The 8,125-nt window shown below is 42.7% G+C and overlaps 1 pseudogene; it reads left to right on the top strand.

Moving 5' to 3' along the window:
• Nucleotides 1-7,158: 7,158 nt before the first annotated feature.
• LOC111174570 (U6 snRNA-associated Sm-like protein LSm7 pseudogene) lies at nt 7,159-7,491 on the top strand (annotated as a pseudogene).
• The last annotated feature ends 634 nt before the right edge of the window (nt 7,492-8,125 follow it).

Genomic DNA, 8,125 nt, shown 5'->3' on the forward strand with positions numbered 1-8,125 from the left:
GGTAGGGCCAAAGGCCACCTGAGTCGTTGACTTCTCAGAGCGTACATGACATCATGCTTGTATGTTGTGTATTAACCCCACCCCTGACCGTGTCTCATTGTTACTCATTGGTTTTCTTTTCACCCAGATTTCTTCACATATTAAGAAAAATCCTATTGTATTATGTTTGAAACCCATTTTAAATCCTTGTTATAATATGATGGAGAATAAATATTTAAATAAAGTGCGTTCACTTTCCCTACTCTATTCCTTGTGTTATGTCTACTAGACCCCCGTTCCTCAGTCCTCTCTGCTTTTGCGTGCTCAAGCATGTATTTCTGCCAATGTCTTAACAGACCTAAGGCTATTCATGGGTGTGCTTGGGATTTTGCAATCTAGCGAATATTCTAAAGATGTGATCAAGCTGAAGAATGAGGCACCTTTTAGCAAAAAGCAATTTGTTCTGTGACTATTACTGAGTAAAAATCCCAGGAGCTACAGATTTCTGTGTAAACCAAATGCAATACTCAGTCTTTTGGGGAAGCAAATAATTACACTTCCTTTGATGATGTAAGGCCAGAAAACATCTAGCATCTGATCTTAAGCTAACCTGTTTTTTCTTTTTTTAATTCAATATTTTATTTTGAGATAATTCACATGCTGTTTTTTTGTTTTGTTTTTTTTTTTTTTTTTTTTTTTTTTTTTTTGCGGTACGCGGGCCTCTCACTGTTGTGGCCTCTCCCGTTGCGGACCACAGGCTCCGGACGCGCAGGCTCAGCGGCCATGGCTCACGGGCCCAGCCGCTCCGCGGCATGTGGGATCTTCCCGGACCGGGGCACGAACCCACGTCCCCTGCATCGGCAGGTGGACTCTCAACCACTGTGCCACCAGGGAAGCCCCACATGCTGTTTTAAGAATAATATTAGTGATCCTGTGTACCTCTTACCTGGTTTCCCCCAATGGTAGTGTCGTACAAAACTATAGTACAATATCACATCTAGGATATTGGCATCAATACAGTCAAGATACAGAACATTTCCATCACCACAAGAATCCCTCGTGCTGCCCTTTTATAGACACCCCCTTCCCTCCCAACCCCACCCATAACAACTACTAATCGTTTCTTCATTTCTATGCTTTTTTCTTTTCAAAACTAGCTAATCTCTTTTGATGGCGTAAATGTTCATCACAGATGACTACACTACACTTACCATCACCCTTCCCCCGCTTCCATCCATTATCTGCCCTCTGCTAACCTACTCTGTGCCGGAGAAGCCCAGCCCTTGAGGAGTACATTACCAGGCTCCCTTGTTCTTTGGTTTCCAGTTGGGGTCACTGGAGGCACTGGCAGAAGATGGAGGGAATGGGAGAAAAGAGGTGTAAGAATAATCATCCTTTTGTGCACAACCCCTCCCTCATGAGGCATGGGGAGAAGAAGAGGAAGAAGCACCACTACCACCACCACCAGAGAGGAGTGAGTGCCCAGATAAGGAAATGGACAGAGACCTTAGTCAGTTGAGGTGCCTACCTTCAATGGTGAAGCTATCTCTGTCAATGAATTAATCACTAATAACCTTGACAGACTGAAGATTAGGGAGGGGGAAGGAATCCAATCACAACTGAGATTGAATTCTTTGATCTAGCAAAAAAATTTCTTGACCTGGGTAAAGAATAAGATTTAATTAGATTCAAAGAAAAAGGAAGAATTGTGAGATTTCTTTCGTAACAAGTTTGTGGACCATGGTTCACACTCTCTGTACCTTTAATGGTTTGGTGCTCCCAGCCTTAACACTGGGATACTTAATGTCCCAGAATATACTGGTTTGCAGTTGAAAAGGCTTATGTTTTGCCTTCAATGAATAAATTGTCATTGTCACATCATGTCTATTTATGGATTATAGACAAATTTTAAAAAACAATACGTATTAGACTTGGGTTAAGCATTTTATATTCATTATTTCATTTACCTTAGCCAACGACGCTGTGAGATAGATATTTTCCTAATTTGACAGGTAAGAACCCTTAGGTGCACAAAGCCTAAATAACTTGTTCAAGGACACACAACTCATAAGTGAAAGATATGGAATTCAAGTCTATCTTTTAATAATTAGGCCATATTGTCTCTCAATGAGGCATATTGCTTTCCACCAGGAAATGGAAAGACAGGGCTGCTCTTTTCCAATGACCTTGGCTGCTCTGCCCTTCCCTCCTCTCCTGGATAGCTCCTACACATCCTTGATCTCTAATCAAAAGTCATATTCTCAGGGAGCCATCCTCACCTTCTTGCCCTCATGAAAGCTTTCATAGCACCATGGATTTCTTAATTGTAACACTTGTCACCACTGAAATTTATATCTGTTTAATTATTTGATCAATGTCTGGCTTCTCTCCCCTAAACCGTAAGCTGCATGTCATTTTGCCCCATTACATCTCCAGCGTTTAGAACACAGTGCCTGACATATAGTGAGTGATCAATAAATGTTTATCGGTTGATTTAATAAGACTTTTTATCTTTATTTTACAGACTTATAGATTCTCAGAGTCAGAAGTCACCCCAGCTGCTAATTATTCCACTCACCCATCAGAAGTCCCATGGAATCATTCTAACCAACTGGTCAACCAACTGTTCTTGAAACATCTTTGGACCACTCTGACTGCTAGTGCCATTGTTCAGGGGAGCATACTAATGAACTCCAGTTTTCCTTACCCACAAAAAAGCCTTCATCCAAGTCTTGTCTTCTTCGGGCTGCATGTGTCCAGTACCTGGGACAATCCTCGTATGATCATCTGTCCACATTCTCTGGAACGTGTGCTCGTCATGTTCAGTACTCAGGATAAAGATCCGAACTTTGTATGTGTTCTGACCAGATTTATTAGACTCTGAAGTAAGATGCTAATCTTATCTATGATTGATATAGAGTTTGAAGAAATTTTCAACTTCTATTTAAAATATGTGTAATAAAGGTAATTATCTAATCACTGTCCAGTGGCCCCCAAGTACCTGCGCTGGGCCCCTCTCTTCCATGCCACTCTATTCTCCAGCATCACTGGAGGCCAAGGATTCTCATTCACCCTATTAAGGGACAGGTAGGAGGCTTACAGGTACCCTGGACAATAAAAAATGGGGATTATTTACATGGGGCGGTATGGATGGAATTCAGAAAAGACTTGAGATACAAGTAAATGTTCTTAGGTTGGAAAATCCACAGGTGACATGAGGACACCTATTGATAGAAGGATTAGCAAAGTAGCTCTTCGGCCTATGCCTTGTGCAGTGTTCTTTCAAGTGGTGACTAGTAGTCTCAGATTCCCCCTGGTGCTGAACTCCAGCAGTGCTGGGGAATCTTCTGATGTTGCCTATCTTCACCTCCACCAAGCCTCTTCCCTGTGGACAGGTACCCCAGGTCAGGTCCTTTTCTCTTCCATTCCCTGTCCCTAAGTGCTGTCATCATGGGGGCTGGTGGTTTGGCCCTTCATCTAATCTCTTTCCATTTCTATGTCATGATCTCTGGGCTCTCTCAAGATGTCTCTTTTATTCGCAAAATCCTGCTTCAGAGCCGCGAAGCGGAACATGTACCATTCTTCTCTTTTATTCTCAACCTAATCATCCTGCTCTCTTTGAGGCAATGTGGTCAAATAAAAGAAGGCTGGGAAAAGAAAGGCACAAAATTAATTTTTAAAGATATTATCCTGTTACAATTGTATTGCTGCTAAGCCCTAGCTGTACTTGTGCCATTGATCCTTTTAGCCTCAAGAACAGGATTCAAATTTTTTAAATGGTGTTGAAGAAAGATGATTTTCTGTAAAGGAAATTCTCATTTTAATTTCCAACAAAATTGCCTAATATGAAAAATAGCTTCTCATTAAAAAATGTTCATTCATTCAAGAAATGTTTATTAAGCTACTGCTAGGTGGCAGGGAACTTGCTTTTCCACTTTCCTGATTTAAAAAGGAGGTGTCTGGAAATCATAGGAATCAATATACTGACTGGCAACAAACAGGGCAGTCTTTATTCTAATGAAATAACATTCTAGTGAGATTTTAGTATGGGTACATTCATTCATTCAGTTATTCATTCAGCATGTTTTATGAGCCCCAGGTCAACCTTTGGCACTAAGTATATAGGAAAGACATGTCACCTGTACCCACTGTATAGCAGACAGATAGGCAGATAAAACAATAATTACCTTACATTGTATTTAATGTTATTTGATGTAGACAAAGAAGGCCTTGGGAGAGGGCGTCATGGAGGACTTCCCAGAGGAGGTGAAGCTAGGCTTTACTTGTAGGGATGAGTGGGAGCTTAAGAAGTGAGAAACATGGGATGGATACTTTAGAACATGAGAAAAACACAGGCAAGAGCTGCAAGAGTATGTTTGGAGAATGACAATTTGTTTGGATTTAGACCGAGTAGAATGGCTTTTGTCCAAATACAGGCCAACACACAAGAAAGAGCTCAAGTTCTCTGAATTCCTGTGTTCTTTCTTTCTTAAGAATAAAACGCTCGGGCTTCCCTGGTGGCACAGTGGTTAAGAATCTGCCGGCCAATGCAGGGGACACAGGTTTGAGCCCTGGTCTGGGAAGATCCCACATGCCACGGAGCAGCAAAGCCCATGCGCCACAACTACTTAGCCTGAGCTCCAGAGCCCGCGAGCCACAACTACTGAGCCCACGTGCCACAACTACTAGAGCCCGTGCGCCTACAGCCCGTGCTCCACAACAAAGAGAAGCCACCGCAATGAGAAGCCCGCGCACCACAATGAAGAGTAGCCCCTGCTCGCTGCAACTAGAGAAAGCCCACGTGCAGCAATGAAGACCCAACTCAGCCAAAAAAAAAAAAAAAAAAAAGGGGCTTCCCTGACGGCGCAGTGGTTGAGAGTCCGCCTGCCGATGCAGGGGACACGAGTTTGTGCCCCGGTCCGGGAAAATCCCACATGCTGCGGAGCGGCTGGGCCCGTGAGCCATGGCCACTGAGCCTGCGCGTCCGGAGCCTGTGCTCCGCAACGGGAGAGGCCACAACAGTGAGAGGTCCGCATACTGCAAAAAAAAAAAGGAATAAAACCCTGACTGTGTAAGTGGATGCCATTCAAAAGCATGCTGGTATGAATGAAGTGCATTATATTGGGGGACACTGGTGCCTCAGAAATGCTAGGAACACAAAAGCAGAGATGTGCCAGGGGTTGGCTCCAGTAGCAAGATTGCTCGAGAATCCAATTTTTGTAAAATATTGTGAAAGGTCCTGCTGTGGGACCACTAGTTCAGTCCTGCAGTTCTTCTGTGACATAATTTACCCATATCTCTATGGTAGGTCAGCTACAAATCTTGGGTGAAATCCATCCCAAGCTAATGGCAAATGTAACTTACTGCCAAGCTTTGACGTGATTTTTCCTCTGCCATGTGTTCTTGGGTTAATCAGGGAGGGGGAAATGATAGGGAAAGAGAACATTTATAGAAGAAGATTTTGAAAACCAATTTCCTTCAATGCAAATGGTTAGTGGAATAAGGTTTTTAGTCATTCAAACTATAAGCACCCTGGAACTTTACTTGATACTGAAGCTCAAATTCTTAAATCATTTGATTCTTTATGAATGATCCTCCTTTCCCTCTCCAGTCCAGGCAGAAAGGTACTACACTGGCTTTTAATCATTGGTTGAATTAAGATCAGGGGTATGAATTCAACTCAAGGTCCCAAACAAACGCCTCCTCCTTTACACCTCAGCACTCAGAGAATGGCAAACAGATGAAGAATAAATGCATGTAGTTTGTCAATTATACTGACAATTTTTTTTTTTTTTTTTTTGCGTTACTTGGGCCTCTCACTGTTGTGGCCTCTCCCGTTGCGGAGCACAGGCTCCGGACGCGCAGGCTCAGCGGCCATGGCTCACGGGTCCAGCCGCTCCGCGGCATGTGGGATCTTCCCGGACCGGGACACGAACCCGTGTCCCCTGCATCGGCAGGCGGACTCCCAACCACTGCGCCACCAGGGAAGCCCTATACTGACAATTGTTTAAGAAAGAATTGTCACTCTTATACTGATAAATGGAAATGCAAGAAAAATTGTATCACTGACTGGCTTTAACAAGCCTAATTGATAAGTCTACTTGTTTCAAGAGATCACCACAAACTCTTGTTATACTTTGGTTTTATTGAACTGGAAAAAAAATTTTTAAACTTTTAAAATGTATAAACCATGTCTAATTAAATTCATGTGGTTGAACCTCGGAAAATTAAGGGCAGGCACGCAATTGCACTTTCAAACGCTGTACTCATTTTCTGAAAATTTTAATCGGAAACTAACATCAGTTTCTAAATTCACCTGCTAGGAGGAAGCTGGGCAACTTATTTTCAGAGTGCATTTTTTTTCTTTGTAGAATTCAGCTTAGCTTCTTGCTCTTAATGACTGGCTCTCTCAGATATAGAGAGCTCTGCCCCACACGTTTCAAATTAGGTTCTGACTACATGGGCAATTACTTTACAGATGTTCTCTGCTTAACAGCAATTATGTGTTTTCTTACCCATGTGCGACACTTATAGGTTATTTGCTGAAAAGATCTCAAAAACATTATAAACATGTATGTTGCCATTTTGAACAAAATCAGTTCAGGAACTACTCTTTTATAGAGTAATCTGGTCCAGTTCACTGTAGATAGTTTTATATATTTAGAACTTTTATCTTTTAGTCAGAGAAACCTCCAGATCGTTCCTGGCTGCTGAGGGTCTCCTGCAGCATTACTAACGATGCTGGGGTTTGTATTTATTAAAATAACTTAATTTAGAATCTTATCTTTAGATTACAAAGAAGTATCAAAGCACAGATTATAAGTGCTGTGCGAGTGATCACTGGTACTCAGCAAAACACCTTGTTTGTGATTATTTGGTAAAGATCAAGGTCACAGGCTTCCTTCCTCCGGCAGCCAGACAGATAACCCAAGTATGTGAAGCAGGCTGGCCTGAGGGAGTATGTGTCCCTTCTAAAGGGAGCAGGGCTTCTTAATTCTGGTTAACAGCAGCCATACAGGAAAGTTAGTCCAAAGTGCCATTCTTTCACATTTGTTGACTCTTCCCGACAACCCCAAAACTCATATTTCTATTTGAAATTTCTGGATTAAGAACAAAAATGCCACGTGGGTCAAATGTCTTCAGCTTACCTGTTTTCAACCTCTGATATAAACCTAGATAGGCAGCGACGCGGCCGGGCAAGATGGCGGACAAAGAGAAGAAAAAGAAGGAGAGCATCTTGGACCTGTCCAAATACATTGACAAGACGATCCTAGTGAAGTTCTAAGGAGGCCGAGAAGCCAGTGGAATCCTGAGAGGGTTTGACCCGCTGCTCAGCCTCGTGCTGGACGGCACCATCGAGTACATGAGAGACCATGACGACCAGTACGAGCTCACAGAGGACACCCGGCAACTGGGCCTGGTGGTGTGCAGGGGCACCTCTGTGGTGCTCATCCGCCCGCAGGACGGCATGAAAACCATCCCCAACCCTTCATCCAGCAGCAAGATGCCTAGCGGCCGCGGCCGGGGCCACCCCGGGGCCACCCCTCCCCCAGGACTCAGGCCACCCGTAGGAACGGAACTTTCCTTTTTGTATAGCTTATGTTTTTGTAAAATGAATGTATTAATGCATTGCTTTGCTTGTTTACTAAACAGACTAGGACTCCCTTCACCATGGACCATGTCTTAACCACTTTTTGTTTCCCCAAAGCCTAGAACAGTGCCCGGCACATAGCAGAGCACAAATATTTGCTAATAAACTGAAATGATCTCTAGATAAATGAGGGCCAGAGAAGGGTATGTTTTTTTTAGAGCTGGATAAAGCTATTAAATCTTGTGGACACTTTGGAAAGTTAAACGTTCACAACTATTATAAACTGTCCGTTCCAGGCAGAACATTCCTTTTAGCGATCTGCAGACTTCAAAGCTCATTTTTATGGATGTGTTCTGTCAGGAGAAGATTAGGTTTGGCTTTATGTGCTTTCATGGAGAAAAGATGGACAGAGGGTCTTAATTTATGTAAGAAAGTAAAAGGAACAGGCATTAAGTGAAATCCCATTATTATTTAGATTATTATAGTTTCTTGGGTTATGAAAAATATTATGACTGAATTAACAAATTACTTTGGTTTAGTTAGAATTTACTCACA

The sequence above is a fragment of the Delphinapterus leucas genome, chromosome 4, assembly GCF_059928025.1.
Source record: "Delphinapterus leucas isolate spDelLeu-1000000601 "Yukka" chromosome 4, BTC_Dleu_Yukka2, whole genome shotgun sequence".
NCBI lineage: Eukaryota > Metazoa > Chordata > Mammalia > Artiodactyla > Monodontidae > Delphinapterus > Delphinapterus leucas.